Source organism: Dipteris shenzhenensis, chromosome 30, assembly GCF_047967505.1.
Source record: "Dipteris shenzhenensis isolate YYH24624 ecotype China chromosome 30, Dip_SZ_1.0, whole genome shotgun sequence".
NCBI classification, from domain to species: domain Eukaryota; kingdom Viridiplantae; phylum Streptophyta; class Polypodiopsida; order Gleicheniales; family Dipteridaceae; genus Dipteris; species Dipteris shenzhenensis.
Window position 1 is genome coordinate 21,020,554 of NC_141625.1, and position 16,620 is coordinate 21,037,173.

Consider the following 16,620-nt stretch of genomic DNA (forward strand, 5'->3'; position numbering starts at 1 on the left):
TTTCAATATATGAACAAAAATCATTACATTTTTACCACTTCCAACTTGTTGGCCCAATGATAAGACTTTCTTTTGTGAAGGGGGAGGTCTTGGGTTCCAATCCTACTCTTTAATAAAAAGAGAGGAGAGGAGAGAAGGAGAAGAGAAAGAGAAGGAGAAGAAGAAGAAGAAGAGAGATAGGGGGGGCACGGGATCTGCTGTTACTCTTTTGCAGGGGCTCAGAAAACAGTCCGCGACCAGAGCAGCAGTCCAGATGCGGACCAGAGTAGCAGTCCAGAGAACTGTCGCGCAGAAAAACAGTCCGCGACCAGAGAACTGTCGCGCATAAAACAGTCCGCGACCAGAGGTCGCAGCAGTCCAGAGAGCTGTCGCACAGAAACTGTCCACAACCAGAAATCGCAGCAGTACAAAGAACTGTCGCGCGGGTGAACGCGAAAAAACTGTGAGTAGAAGATTCGCCACTAGCCGTGGAGATTCGTATCCCAGCAGCCACACCAAAACTTTTAGCCGGAAAAGAAACCGAGACCAAAGGCTAGAGACTAAGTATGGCGACGCTCAAAGGCCATAGAGAAAAGGAGATCACGAGGGCGAAGGGATGTCATAGGGGTGAATAAGGAATTAGAAGTGGAGGGAAGGAAAAGGGAGACTATGACACATGGGGAAAGGGAGAGTGGGAAGAGAAGCAAGTACATGATAGGAAGAGGAATGTTGAGATGTAGACATCAAGGAAAGTGAACCATACTTTATTGGAAAGGAGGGATGAGAGGGAAATATCAAAATACTAGCTAGGTGGCTTTACAAGAATGAGCGTGTTCCATCAAGGAATTGCCCCTTCCTTTTATAGCCAAAAGAGGGGGTCTCTCCACATTAATGTATCCTCCCACATGCATGGTGTGTGTGGAAAAGTCTCCCATGTGGGCTAGGTGGGTACGCACTCTCAATTGTATGCGACAACCCTTTGCCTCAATTTTCCGCATAAATCAAGCCCCTTATCTCAAGTCTATGATACTTCCTAGGTCTCTTCCAATTTTATAATAGGTTCAAACCTCTAGGAGGACAAGTGGAGGGTTGGCACAAGGAATCTTGCCACCTCGTCCTACTTTCCCCATTATTTAACTAGCTCTCTTTGTCCTTCTATACCTCCCCCACATGGGCCTATCCCATATGGAGGGAATAACTCAATATAATAGCCATCTCCACCCATTTTATATTGCTTCTCCCTTGGACTTTGAGCCTTATCTCAATTATTGCATCCTAGGTGGAGGGGTGGCACATGGAGGAGCCATGCCACCTTGCATTTTATAATATTACTATTATGGATTATGTACAACACACCTTATGGGTCCTCTTACATGGAAGGGTGGCACATGGTCATGCCTTGCCACCTCAACCTTGGGCCCTATGCACACCATATTTGATTATACTATTGCCACATATACAAACACACATACATATTAATGCCTTTTTCCTTAGACAATTTTATCCATAACAATGGCCATGTATAATGAGAGCAAGAAAGAGGATGAAAATGTTGAAAGCTTTGGATATGATAGTGAGGACACCAACGATAGTAAGGAAGCTGAAGGAGATGGATATGACATTCACCTTGCCTTAGAAGGTTACATAAAAAGACCACAAAGATATCTAGAGGTATGAAAACATATCCTTAATTTTCTTTATTTATTTAAATTCCTTTTTTTAAATTATAATTAATTTAAAATTTTGAATCTCATAATTATTTTATCCTTTTATAGGAGGAGGAAAAGGAGGAGGACATAGCTGGAGTAGAGAATATAGCTGAGGAGGACATAGCTGGAGTAGAGAATATAGGAAGCTCATCTCAAGAAAGCAAAGCTACTCTGGCTATCCATCGGATGAGTCTAGAAAATAATCATACCTTGCAGCAGATGGAGAAGTCATTTCAAGCTTCTCTCATAATAAAGTATGATAAGAAAGGTCCGATCTCACATGAAGAGGATGTTGACATAGAAATGGCCATGTATGATGAGAGCAAGAAAGAGGATGAAAATGCTGAAAGCTCTGGATATGATAGTGAGGACACCAACAATAGTAAGGAAGCTGAAGGAGATGGATATGACATTGACCTTGCCTTAGAAGGTTACATAAAAAGACCACGAAGATATATAGAGCTATGAAAACTTATCCTTAATTTTCTTTATTTATTTAAAAGCCTTTTTTTAATTATAATTAATTTAAAATTTTGAATCTCATAATTATTTTATCCTTTTATAAGAGGAGGAAAAGGAGGAAGATGAGGAGGACATAGTTGGAGTAGAGAATATAGGAAGCTCATCTCAAGAAAGCAAAGCTACTCTGGCTATCCATTGGATGAGTCTAGAAAATAATCATACCTTGCAGCAGATGGAGAAGTCATTTCAAGTTAGGTTTCAAGTTCGAGAACAACCTCTTACTTTTCTATTCGATGAAAAGGACATTTCAATCCTTTTAAACTCCAAGAAAGAGGTTAATGACAATGTCATAATAGCCATCCTCAGGTTTGACACAAACTTTTTCTTAACTTTATGCTTTTGTATTTCCATTGGAGCAAATGAGCTAATATTCTTTTCTTTTTATTGCAGTATGGTTTTAGAATAACTTCCCCTATATATATAGAGATGTGCATATATGGTCAATCCTCTTGTTTCTAATGTACTTAGCAATAAGCAAAAGACCATAGATGATGTTTTTAAGTGGTTGCAACCTGTTGATTTGACTGCGGCGCGAGTTATCTTTACTGCATATCACGAGGAGTGAGTATCAATCCTTACTTAGCTTATCTCTTACATTGTGGAGGATTATGTCAAATAATAATTATTTTAAATTGATAATGTAGCTCGCATTGGAGCTTGGTGACTGTGGACATCTAAGCCAAGCAATGTTTCTTTGTCAATTCAATAGCATCTATCCATGATAGTGTGTCAGAGTAAGTATAACCTACTTGTATCACAATTACTTCAATGAGATGCATTCTATATAATGCACACATTCATTTATGTTATCTATTTTGATGTGTAGATCGGCTTGGAAGTTGGTAGGTGCTATAGATGCACTTATGCAAATGGAAGGTGACTTAGAAGATTAAATAGAGTATGTAACATGCCCCGCAGCAAAGCAGGATGATGGCCACAGTTGTGGGTGGAGAGTCGGACAGCTTCATGTTGTTCCTCGATGAAATTTTTGAACATGTCTCAATAAAAGCATATAAAAATCTCTCGAGAGCTACAAGATTTTATGGTGGCTAAGACTGTTCACTACCTAACTGCTATCATTGGGAAACAACATGATGGACTCAATGAAGAACCTGAGGGAACCAAAGAAAAACAAGAGACAATTCAGTCTCCTTCTGCATCACAGCCTCAAGCAGAAGCATTACAGTCTCCACTTGAATTAGAGACTCAATATGCATCTACAACATCACATCTTGCAAAGGAGGAAGAGATTGAGTCTATCCCGATTGCACCAGATGTAGAAACTCAATGTACACCATCTATACAAGAAGTAGAGACTCAATGTACTCTTAGAGCATCACAGCCTCAAGAGGATTCATCAGACTCTATTCCATTGTAAAGCATGTAAAAAGAAACATGAGTCCTTGAATATTTTTATCTTGTTTGTGTTGACTAATCATAGTGTTTTTTTTACTTATGTTAAATGTTACAATACATTAGGATATTTACTTATGATATTTATTCAATTTGTATTATTATTGTATTAGCAATTCTTAAAAAATAAATTGTATTAGCAATTCTAATATGATCTGCCCCTACTAGGCTTGTTGCAGAGAATACAAAACTATTACAGGCCACACAGCACACTAGAAGATCTCATCATTAGTATCTCTTATTTTCTCAACAATCCAATCTTCCATGGACTCCACATCCGTATCCTCAACATAATTACAATGAAGGAAGAAATTTAAGCAGTCACAGATTGTTTCTTTATAATCTCTTTGCTCTCTCTTTGGGAGGCCCTTACTGTTCTTTTAGCATCTCGATCAAATCGGCCATACCAAGTGCTTTGATAACGTAGGTTGCTTAAGAAGTCCAAGAGACCTTGTCGTGCTTTTATAATACATTGTAAAAGTCTTTCGCTCTCTGCTATCTTCTGAGTCTCCTCCCTCTCTGTCCGCCTCTGTGCATCGAATTCCTCTCTCTCCATCCATGTCAGTGCACTTATTAACCTTGATGTGGACCTATCCATCATACAAGGGAATGAATAAGTGCATCGCAAAAGATACATACCATGAAAGTTACACTACATTAAGAGTAAGTGTACCACGAAAGTTACAATGCATGAAGAGTATACTTATGCTAACACATTGCCATGATATCTTGGTATTGAATTGGCAAAATAGCATTTCTTGGCTTGTAGGTCCAAAGCTACCAAACTCCAATGTTTCCTGCATGGCCAATTAAAAATCTTTATTATTTGACTTCATCTTACATCTAGCAAAAGTAAATATGAGGTTGCGGTGTCACTTACATCTCATTATATGGAAAAATGATAACTCATACATTGTCCATATTGAGAGTTTGCAACCAAGTGCAGATATCTTCTATTGACTTTTTATTATTATTGAGCCATGTAGAAAGTAGGGAATCTACGACATGTACACACTTTCCAAAATTTGTAAAAAACCAAGATATCATTATACTGCATCAAAAAAGAACCAAACATTAGCTCATTAGATTTTAATCAATATATAAATACTAAGCCAAGATAAAGTTTGTATCAAACCTAAGGGCGTCCATTATAACTTTATCATTAACCTCTTTCCCTCGATATCTTAGGATTTGAAACTCCTCTACACCAAATGATAGATATTGAGGTCGTTGTCCAATCACAACATGAACATCAAAGTTGCTTCCTATTTCTTGTAGCTTAGACAAATCTTTAGAACTCTTCAGTGTGAGCCACGCCATCATCATATGCTCTGAGTTCCCATATAAGTGATGTAGTTGTATCTTTGTGTTAGGAAAGTCTTTCGGTGATCCTTTTATTGTCTTAAATATTTCACTTTCAGATTTTCCAGCTATCACCATATCGATTAAACTTGAAGGAAATATTGTGGCCTTCCTAACTTCAGATCCACGTGAACTCATTTCTTCTTCCTTCCCCTCTGCCGTTTGTAAAAAATACAAAAGCTTGTGAGATTGATAGGTTATACTTAAATGTAATTCTTGTAAAAGAAAAGTAAAGGGTCATACTAGGATATGTGTCCATGATTTCTTTGCGTAATCTTGTGAGCCAGGAAGATCATCCATGTCGTCATGGTCTGCAATCATCTGTGCATCACCTTCGTCTTTATCTTGGGAGCCATCAAGATCTTCCATGTCATCATCTCCAATCCTCTTATGTTCCACCTCTTTCTCATATCCGATAGTTAGATCAGCTTGCAAGTGGAAGTGCACCATGCAAGCCTTTCTTTCAATAATATTAGTGGAATATCCTTTTCTAAGAAGATCTTTGAAAAGATATCCCATCTGTAATAAGGTGACCTCCCAATTAGGCGGTTGCAAGTATTCCAGCATAGTAATCAAAAGACTTCCACTTTTTGGAGGACATTCGTAGATTTTGGAGTGCACTTGATGATGAGAGGACCTGTGGATTTCTTTCTCCTCTAGCATGAGATGCAAACTCTTGGAAGTCCCCCTTATGTTATGTTGTAGGGACTGGTTAGGATGGTTAGGATATGGACTCCGCATGCATAAGAGGAATGATTCGAGGCATTGGATCTTTAATCCACATTCTCTCTTGCTTGTCTTGGATGCATACACGCCATTGTAGATCTTGAAATCACAGGCATAAACTTTCTCCAAAGTGTTATGTATCTCTTCCTTGTTTTCTTTATTGACAAAAATAACAATATCGCAAATTCCAGCTCTACTAATGGTGGTGTATAGTATTCTATCGCTGAATTGGCATATATCATTGGAAGAAACCTGGACGATTGGAGGTCGAAATAGGCCATCGATCACATGATAGAACTGTGGCGCAAAATAGAGCAACTGACCTATGGTCACCGTTCGGCCCAGAGCCATCCGGGATCATCTGGGGCTCCAAACAAGCCCCGCAACCCGAGAGTGGGCTGCCCTAGGAAATGCTCCATCTACCCTCAGTGCGGTCAGTCATGGGATGCCTTCCTGCACTTGCATGTAGCCTAGTTGGCAGTGTGCCAACTCTATTTGAAGCCGTCCCAGGGGATTCACTCTTCATTAAAGGGGGACGTCACCTGCGTGCATGAACTTCAAGAAAACCCCCTATTTAAGATCCATGTAGGATGATAAAACACCCCTATTTAAGCTTATAAGATACCAGCAAAATTCTATTATGTCCCCCCCTTTCCTTAAATCTACGTTCTTTCTCAAGAATTTAGATTTGACAATAAGAAATTTTAGACTACTTTCCTTGTCACTATTTAAAACCATACACAAAACCAAACTTGTTCGGACTAGTTACCCAAGGTAGCCTATACTATGTCCCCCCCTCTTAAATATGGCATGGGCCCCCTAACTTAAATTCAATATTGGGAAAAAATAAAAAGGGCCCCCACCCCTAATGTATAAGCTTATTCCTCATTTCAGAAAACCCCCCTATTGTACACTCACGTGATATCATAAGTTTCCCCATGTGAATCCCCCGGGGAAGCCATCCAGCCACCAGGCCACACATGGCCCCCATTTGGTGTCCAAACCAGGACCTACTGGATAATCGAGCTACTCAAATGCCTTCTCCTCAAATGGGGGGCTTACAAGTAGAGTTAGCTGGTTCCCGTGTAGTTACATGAGAGTGGAGCATTGATATCTAACATAGATTGTGTGAAGTAACAGATGCAAGACCGTAATGCGAGACATGTGAGATGGTAGATTTTGAGTACATTGAAATCTATAAAATAAAGTGACGGAACACAAGAATGATATAATTATTAGAATCTCATCATGAGATATTTTTTTCATATAATAAGTTAGACAGAGATATTTTTTATATATAATAAGTTAGACTTGCAGATGCAAGATTTTATATAATAAGTTAGACTTGGAGATGCAAGACTGTAATGCGAGACATGTGAGATGATAGATTTTGAGTACATTGAAATCTATAAAATAAAGTGATGGAACACAACAATGATATAATTATTAGATTCTCATCATGAGATATTTATTGTATATAATAACTTAGACTTCAAAAAAAGTAAAACTGATTCAATAAATTTAGAGAGGTGAGTTGTCCATTGAGTGAAGTAAAAAATGAAAGACCGTAAATGTGAGAGACACATGCGATGATCGATTTTGAATTGGTTTAAATCTATGAAATAAAGTGATTGAAGACAAGAATAATATAATTATTAGACTCCCTTCTTTTGTCCATCCTAGTCCTTCTACAAGCACATTCTTCATTCATCACTCTTAATTTATCATCTCTCCACCCACCATGGATGTCCTTGGCATCGTCGGAGACGTGGAGTCTGAAATCGACACTCTCAAAGAATGGATTGATGACCAAGGAGGAAGGAGAGATGCAAGAATTTGAAGTCACAAACTATGATGGTGACTTGCAAGAAGCAATGGAGTTACAATGACTTGAGGTTGTAGAGCAAAATGATCCATACAGCTGTGGATGGAGAGTGTGCTACAACTGCAAGTTGCTCCTCAATGAAATATTTGATGTGAAGGGCTCACAATCCTCAATCTATACATATTCCGATGCATAACTATATTCATTTGTGGCTCATACCATTCGATTAATAATTGAATCTCCAATTAAAGTAATTGAGACACACAAGTCTATGTCAAAGACTCTCGAGGAAGTAGCGACTCAATATACTCCCAATCCATCATAGACTTTAAAGGAGTCTACTCCTAAAGCATCACAATTGAGTCCAGCCACCGCAAAAGTAAAGATTCAACATACCCCCAAGGAGTATAAACCCAAAGGATCAGAAGGGAGTCCACTCGCGGAAGTAGAGACTCGAGCTATGGCCAAAGTATCACACCATTTTGGGGAGTCTCTATGCCCAAAGCATCCCATCAAAGTCCACAAGTGGAAGTAGAGACTCATTCTATGCCGCGAGCATCACAGCCTTCCGAGGAGTCTATGCCCAAGGAATCACCATCTACCCCACACTCAAAAGCAAAGATTCAATATATGCCCATAGAATCACAACCTACACTGGATTCTATGCCTAAACCATCACAATCGAGTCCATGCTTGGAAGTAGACAAATTAAAGCATCAAAGCCTCGAGACTTAGAGTCTACTTCCAAAGCATCACAACGGAGTCCACAACAAGCATCAAAATCCACTTCATTGTGAAGCTTTATGATGGGGTTTAGCATGTGTACATGAGTTTTTTTTGAAGTAAGAAAAACTTTATCCACTTCATTGTGAAGCTTTATGATGGTTAGCATGTACATGAGATTTTTTTGAAGTAGAAAAAACTTTATTGGTTAGTGATGCATGTAAAAGTGCAACCCACTTGTTATATATAAGTGCACCAAGGAAAATGTATTTTCTTGTGCAACCAAGGAAAATTCAATCGTCGATATGGCCCTTGAGGAGTCCCTTTAGGAGCAAGGGCAATATCGACATGCCATATCTACCCAGTGGCATCCTGGATATTGTATAATGCATGTCGATATGGCCATTCCCTCTAGAGGGGAACCCTCAAGGGCCATATCGTCAATTGCATTTTCTAAAAGTTTAATTGTATTTTTCTAGATGTTTCTCCATGCAACCACCACGGTGGGTTGTTGGAGCTATTTTAGTGCTATTTTGGTCCTAAACCAAGGAAAATGTAGTCCTACTTTACTGGTATTTTAGTCCTTGTTACAATAAATTCTAAATGAGGGAAAAAGTATTCTGAGCCACCCCGGTGACTGGAGGCTCGGTGGTGCCATCAAGATAATCAACTACAATTCATCGAGTAAAAATTGAGCAAAAGAAATTACATCTACATCCAATAACAAGTTATATAAAAATAAACAACAATTCATACTAAGATCCTGTGGAGAAAAAATTGAATAGAAGATCTTACATTTATAAAAACTCACCAATTGCTGAGCGCCTTTGAGGCCAAAAGATTACATCTAGCGAGCATAACCACTCAGCCATTTCTTAGTGTTTTATATAAAAATTAACAACTGTTTATATTGAGAGCCTCAAATTGAACAAAAGAGATTACATTTGTAAAAACTCAGCATTTTCTGAGAGCCTTAGAGACTAAAAGGTTACATCTAGCGAGCCAAAAGATCATTGAGAGCCTTAAAGGACATTAGATTACGTCCAACCATTGCTGATGGTTATGAGCCTTGTTGAGCTAGAGGATATTTGTATAACTCAGTATTACCGAGTGCTGATAGCAAGAGGATATTTGTACAACTGAGTATTATCGCTAGCTCAGCTTGCTACATTTGAATTTTTTGGAAAACCGATGGAGGAGACGATGGAGAGGCCGAAGACTGTGCACATTGCATAAATGCAGGACTCAGAATATGGCCCTCCCAACAAGACGAGAGTACTCTATTGTGAAAATCCTTAGTCCTTTGTCAACGTCTCCAGGGAAACCATAGAACACATCCATATAGAGGCTAGAGATGTGCATGCCATCCAAGGTGGTGACATGTAGATGTAGGGGGAATTAACCAAGGGAACGAAGAGATTCCACAAGAGTGAGCATTTCAAGTCCTAACGAGTGCAACATAATGACCTTAGACGAGAAGGCAGACAAGATTGGGATCATGTTGCATCGAGGGGTGATAGTAGTAATAGGCATGGTGAAAAGAGTGGGAGAGCAGTGGAGCAGATGAGCAAGGGAGCAGATGAGTGGATAAGAGTTAGAGAAGGAAGCATGGAGCAAAGTAGAGCATGGGTGGAAGAGAGCTAGAGGAGGGTGCATGGAGCAAAGTAGCAAAGCAAGGGAGGATGAGAGCAGAGTAGCAAAGCAGGGGCGAATGAGAGCAAAGTAGCCAAATGCCAAATGCAAAATGCCACCTTAATTAATCAAAATCCAAGGAGGGTGCCATCCAATAATCATGAGCCATTCTTAAGCAAAGAAGCCAAATGCCAAATGCCATGGACCTTATATTAGTTAAAGTTCAAGCCACTGGGGATCATCTTCTTCTTCTCCCTTTTCACTCGGAGGCTCAGTGTGCCATCCAAATAATCATGAGCCATTTTAAACCATTGCCTTAATTAATCAAAATCCCAAGGAGGGTGCCATCTAAATAATCATGAGCCATTTTTAAGAAAAGTAGCCAAATGCCATGGACCTTATATTAATCAAGGTTCAAGCCATTGGGGATCATCTTCTTCTTCTCCCTTTTCACTTGGAGGCCCAGTGTGCCATCCAAATAATCATTAGCCATTTTAAAACACCGCCTTAATTAATCAAAATCCAAGGAGGGTGCCATCCAAATTTAATCATGAGCCATTTTAATTGCAAGCCACTGTAGTGGGTGGTAATTACCTACTAGACCGGCAAAATCTTAGGTGCTACCCCCTAGATGCCACCTTGCCACCAATGGTTGTGGCAATTAATTACGATATGGCTAGTAATCATGAAGCAAACACCATCGTTGTGGTAATTAACTACACTCTGTTGAGCATGCAAGCCCGATCACTGGTAATTAACTACACTCTAACGATCATGCAATCTGATGGTTGTAACTAACAGCAGGTGAGTAATTGTAGGCCACTGTGGTGGCTGGTAATTAATTGCGAGTCTAGTGGAATATTAGCCACTACCATAGACATGGCTGGTAATCTTAGACGCCACCTCGGAGCCACCACCACTGGCCGCCACTACCAAGAAGGTGGCAGTAATTACCACAAACATTAATCATGAATCCTAATCACCTCTAATCACTCATAACCATGCACTCTATTGAGCATGCAAGCCTGGTGACTGGTAATTAACTACACTCTATTGATCATGCAAGCCCGATTGTGGTAAGTGGCAAGTGAGTAATTGCGGGCCACTGTGGCTCTGATAATTAATTGCCATCATCGTGGACTCTTAGCCCCCACCACAGACGTGGCTAGTAATATTAAATGCCACCTCAGTGGAATCTTAGCTGCCACCACCTACGAAAGGTGGTAGTAATTACCGCATACATAAATCATGAAGCCTAATCAACTCTAATCACTCATTACCATACAAGGTAGTATTGCTGCCTTGAATTAATCAAAATTCGAGTCAACCACTGTGGTGGTTCTCACCTTGATAGTTCTATTCCCTTCATTGTTTCATCTAATATCCATGTTGATTGTTTCTTTCTCCCTTGTAGTTGGGCTACAAACTTAAGCCTCCACTATTCCATTCCCTTCACTATTTTGTATTCTATCCCTCTCGACCGTTTCTTTCTCTCTTGCACCTGGATTGCAAACTTAAGCCTCCACTATCCCATTTCCTTCACTGTTTCATCTTCTATCCCTCTCGATTGTTTCTTTCTCCCTTGCATTCTTCTTGCAACTTCTATCTCCTCTCATAATGGATCCCCTTCGACACACCGAGCTCCAAAACATATAAATATTATAGATATTTCCAAAGTGATCAAAGTGATGTTGTACAAAGCTCTAAAGTGATTGGAGTAATCCAATATTATAAATATTTCAAAAGTGATCGAAGTGATGTTGTAGAAAAATCAATAAAAGTTGCATGCTCTTCAATACAAACCAGTTGCATGCTCTTCAATACAAACCAGTGAAGGAATAGAGATGGAAAGCCACGACAGCAACGGCATTTCTTCAACCTATCATGTGGAAGATGAAGCCATCTCACAGTGTGTCCCTCAACAACCCGAGATTTTCATACATGAGGTTGATCGATTGGAGGAGGAACTTAGTGTTCTACAAAATCAACCCAAGATTGTCATTCGAAAGATGGATCGATTGCAAGAGGAACTATGGGAAGGACTTCAATATTATAAGGACCCACAATTTATGAAGTACGTTGCTGAAGGCTCCCACTGTGCTATTATCTAGTGCATGTCCTGGAAGCCTTGTGCACATCACAAGTTCTTCAAAGATCTTGAACTTGATCTCTTGGAAAGTCTTCGACTACTCTATTTTTTTGTATAGCAGTAAATCTTGGATGTATATTACCAGGTCTTTCTTAGGAGCTGACCACCCCTCTAATATAGTCAAATTTTCAATAGAACTTGAGTTTTAAGTAGCAAATTGTCTTTGCATTTATCAAAATGTGCCTACCTGCTATAGCTATCATAAGCAAGAAAGTAGATGCTGCATCACGGCAGTAGTGCGGGATAAGTGGTGGTTGGTTGCACACTAGGATATTAACTACAATCAATGTGGTGTTTTGCTTCTATTATTACAATAATATTGGCATACAATTCATTCATTTTGAATTTGTGGTCACCAGTGGGCTGAATCTGATAATAGATAAAGAGAACCAGCCTAAAGGGGATTGTTTTAGTATAGAACTTTGCAACACTTTTACACACTTGTTAGCAGTAGTGTAGGATAAGTGGTTACCACTGCGGTGTTTGGTTGCACATGTTTGGTTGCACACTAGGACATTAATTGCCACCAGTATGGTGGTTTGGTTCTATTATTACAAGATGAATGAATGGCATACAATTCATTTGTTTAGGATTTGTCGATTAGTTATGGGATTTACTAAAACAATCCCGGTGGTTGTTTGGGATATTAAAAAAACAAGCGTGGGATTTCTCGTTTGGGATTTACAAAAATAATTACAAAAAAAAGCACGGTGGTTAGTTTTGGATTTACTAAAAGAAGTGTAGTCTCAAATATATTTTCCATTCTTCAGAATAAGTGGAATATTGTTTCCTTGCAAAATGAGACTACATTTTTTTAGTACTATCTTAGTTGTCCCCGTCCACCACTCCAAGACACCCCAAGATGTGCTCATGCATGTCTAAATCCAATTTTAAGACACTCTTGCCCTTCTTTTGTTGTGGTACAGGTTGCATTTGGAACTTAATAGCTCTTACAAGATGAGAGTACACAAATGTTTGTGGACTCTTATGTAGTAGTTTGTAATTGTGGCCTCTCTTGGATGTTTTTTTGTACCAAAAAGTTCCAACTACTACATCTTGCTTCTTATAGGTTGTTCTCCAATTATCCTTAAGTGATTCCTCAACCTTGTGCTTACGTTTTGTGCACTGCAACATAAAGTATGGGTCATTCTCCCCAGAGGCAGTGACAACTGCAAAGTTATCCTCCTCTTCCAGATAGTTAGTGAGGACGTTAAAACTTTCCCCAAACCATGGTGAGTCATTGTTTGTCTCTTCATTGTTTGTCACTCCATCTGAATGTAGAGGGAAAACTTGAACTCGCTCCCATGTCTTCACAGTTGCAATGTTCTCACAATTGTCATGATTCCCTATGATGTATGCATTGCAAAAATAAGAAAGTTTTGTTGTTTTGATCAAGTGTTTGTTTAAAAATCCCCATATGCTGTGCAAACAATGAACTCCTTTAATTTTCTCACAATCGTGCCAGATTCTCCTTTGCACTTCATCCACTTTCACTTCATGGAGCACTCTGCGCAACACTATTCTTAAGGCTTTATTTACTGTATGTTGAATGTGTGCCTGTGGATAGGTTGGTTGAAAGCCATGTTACAGCATCATGGCCATCATTGAGCTTTTCTTGAGGGTATGTTAGTTGGTTTTTAAATTATAGAGCTTGCTTAATAACAACTCCACATTTCACCCTTGCCATGGCTAGACCCAAAGAAATTCCACATCATGTCTAGATCGGCGGTCAAGGATTTAAACCTTGTTGTACTAGTGAGCACTTTGTATCTCATCTTGTTCTTGAAATGAATAGAAAAATCTATGATAGAGACAATAGTGTTATGGGGAAAATTGGCAAGGCACATCCTGAACTACTTATCCTGCCACCTGATCATGAAATTGTGAAGCACATATTTTGGTATGGATTGAACCACATGACCTATAAGCTCCCTCGGCTGAGGGCTCTTATATTATAGTAGCCATCTCTTTTTATCGGATCCTTCAACATTGACATGTTCAAATATCCTCCATTTTAGAGCAACAGGGTTGTCTTTCCTCATTTCATTTAGACAGACATGAAATTGCCTCTTCTTCAGGTTTAGACTACGATGCTTGCATGTGCCACAAATGCATTCAATGCGGTGCCACTCACGGTCTCCCTTTGTACAAACCACTGGCTCCCATAGAGACCTTAGGCTACAAAACCTGGTCTACCTTGCAACACATGATGAGGATTTAGGTGGCCTATAGACAGTGCATTCATTGGGAGACATGGGCATCAATTCCCATGGAACAATCCTCTAACACGACCAGATCTCAAGTGATTCATAGCTTGTTGGGCCGGGCTAAAGTTTATGTGTGTTTTGCAACAACAAATATTCCCATATTTGAGTTTCCTGATGTACCAGGGTCTACAATGCTCAAAGCTCCTTTGCCCAATTGAAATGTCAAAATTTTGATCCATAAACTTGAGATACAGCTCTGTCTACTACTGACCCAACATGTGGGAATGACAATACATTGAGCCCTCCTTTTGTACTACTATGAGGAAGACAAAACAAAACACACTATGTACAAAAACACAATCTAATTAAACTAATTAACATACGAGAAACAACAATTTCAACCCTCGGGCTGGGTTTAATACAGACATAAAATGAATCTAGTAATTAAACTAATCAAGCTACTAGCAAAACAAAATAGTTTCAACCACCGCACTAGTTTAGGATAGTCACAATTTCAACCACTGGGTTGGTTTAAAGCAGGCATAGTTTCAACCACCGGGATGGTTTAGGACACAATCACAATTTCAACCACTGAGCTAGTTTAGAACAATCACAATTTCAACTATTGCTTTTCATTTTAAATTTCACAATTAGACAATACCAATATATGCCTTTCATTTCTTTATTTTTGTTCAACCACAATTTCAATCAGTAATTGCTATTTGACTTGAACCAGCACTGGTTTAGGACAATCACATTAAGTCCAAGCCATCTTGATCTAGAAATTAAGTGGTATATGGCCCGAATATCAACACAACTAATGTCTATTCAACCATGTTGGTTCAGGACAATCACATAACTGGTGTTTGAGCGGAACCAGCCATGGTTGCATGATGTCCCAACCACCAGGCTGGTTTAGGAAAATAACAATATATTACTATTCTATTGCGAAATACATTGCTGTTAATTTTTGTTCAACCACACTGGTTCGGCACAATCACATAATTGATGTTTAAGCTAAACCAACCACCATAGTTGCATGATGTTCCAAACACTGGGCTAGCTTAGGACAATCACATTAAGTCCAAGCCAGCCTAGTTTAGAAATAAAACAAGTAAACTATCCCAAAGCTCAATTAAAAAAAACCACCGGGCTAGTTTAGTAGGCAGCCACTATTGACATGCGTTGTATTAGGCATGTGTATGATGTGCTCATCAAACAATCTTGTGTCCCATTCGCTTTTTACAAAAGTCCTTTCTATTTGGAGAAACTCTCATATTTTCATGCCAAAATGTCATCACTCTAGCAATGACTTCCGCACTTAGGCTATCCCTCCTTTTCTTACATTCTGTTGAAGCACACAGACTTCTCAGATCGAGATGATTGTGCATTGCTTCTGCTATTTGTTCAACTGCTAGAGCCACGTTGGTCCTTTTGATTGACAACATCTTTGACCTTGTGGGTCGAAGCCATTTTTCCTTTGTTTTAGGGGACACCAACATAGCTAATGTCGCCTTATTTGTAGCTAGTTGATGTAAGTTGTGCCTCCCTTTCACTTTCTGTAGGCCATTTCTCAAGTTAGAAAGCATCACCTCTTTGGCGTGCATCTCTTGTTGAGAGTTCACGCTCAACATGATGTGATCATGTGTGCATAGCACCATCATGTGATCATATGTGCATAGCACTAACCCAAAGGAGTGCTATAAAGGAAAGGGTTGGATGCCCTAGCCCTAATCCTAAATGGGTTTGTATATATTCTACATTTTCAACTAAATCTAGTGTACAGTTAGTCATTTGTGGTGTGCTCTCTAGCTGTGCCCTCTCTCCTCATCTCCACTCTTGTCCTCTCCCCTCTTCATATTTTGTCATGGTTATGTGATGGAGACCCAAGGTTGAGTGGCTGGTTAATTATCTGCCACATGGGAGTCTTATCCTCTCCAACTGCCATGTTAGCACACCTTATCCACAGGCCACATCACCACCGAATGACATGTGGCAACCACCTACCATGTCAGTAATCTAGTCAGCATCTACCATGTCAACACAACCACATCATCACAGCTGACATCATCATCTACCATCTCATCAATGCCACATGGCACTCTATCCCTCTGCCAGGCACACTGACCTCCTACCAGGCACACATAGGACACTGCATGTGCATCCAAGTGCCACCTCACACAGGGCTCCATAAGAATAGTCCTTGCTAGGCATAGTTACTCCATGTGACCCCCTAACTACCACATCATCATTGAGCACATTTGCACTCCTTTAGCCCCTCCCTAGATCAAGTCGTATCTCTTAATCCACGAAGAATTTGAGGACGCTCCAAAAAGAAAAATCGATCAATTTTTTGTGCTCTACATGCTCATC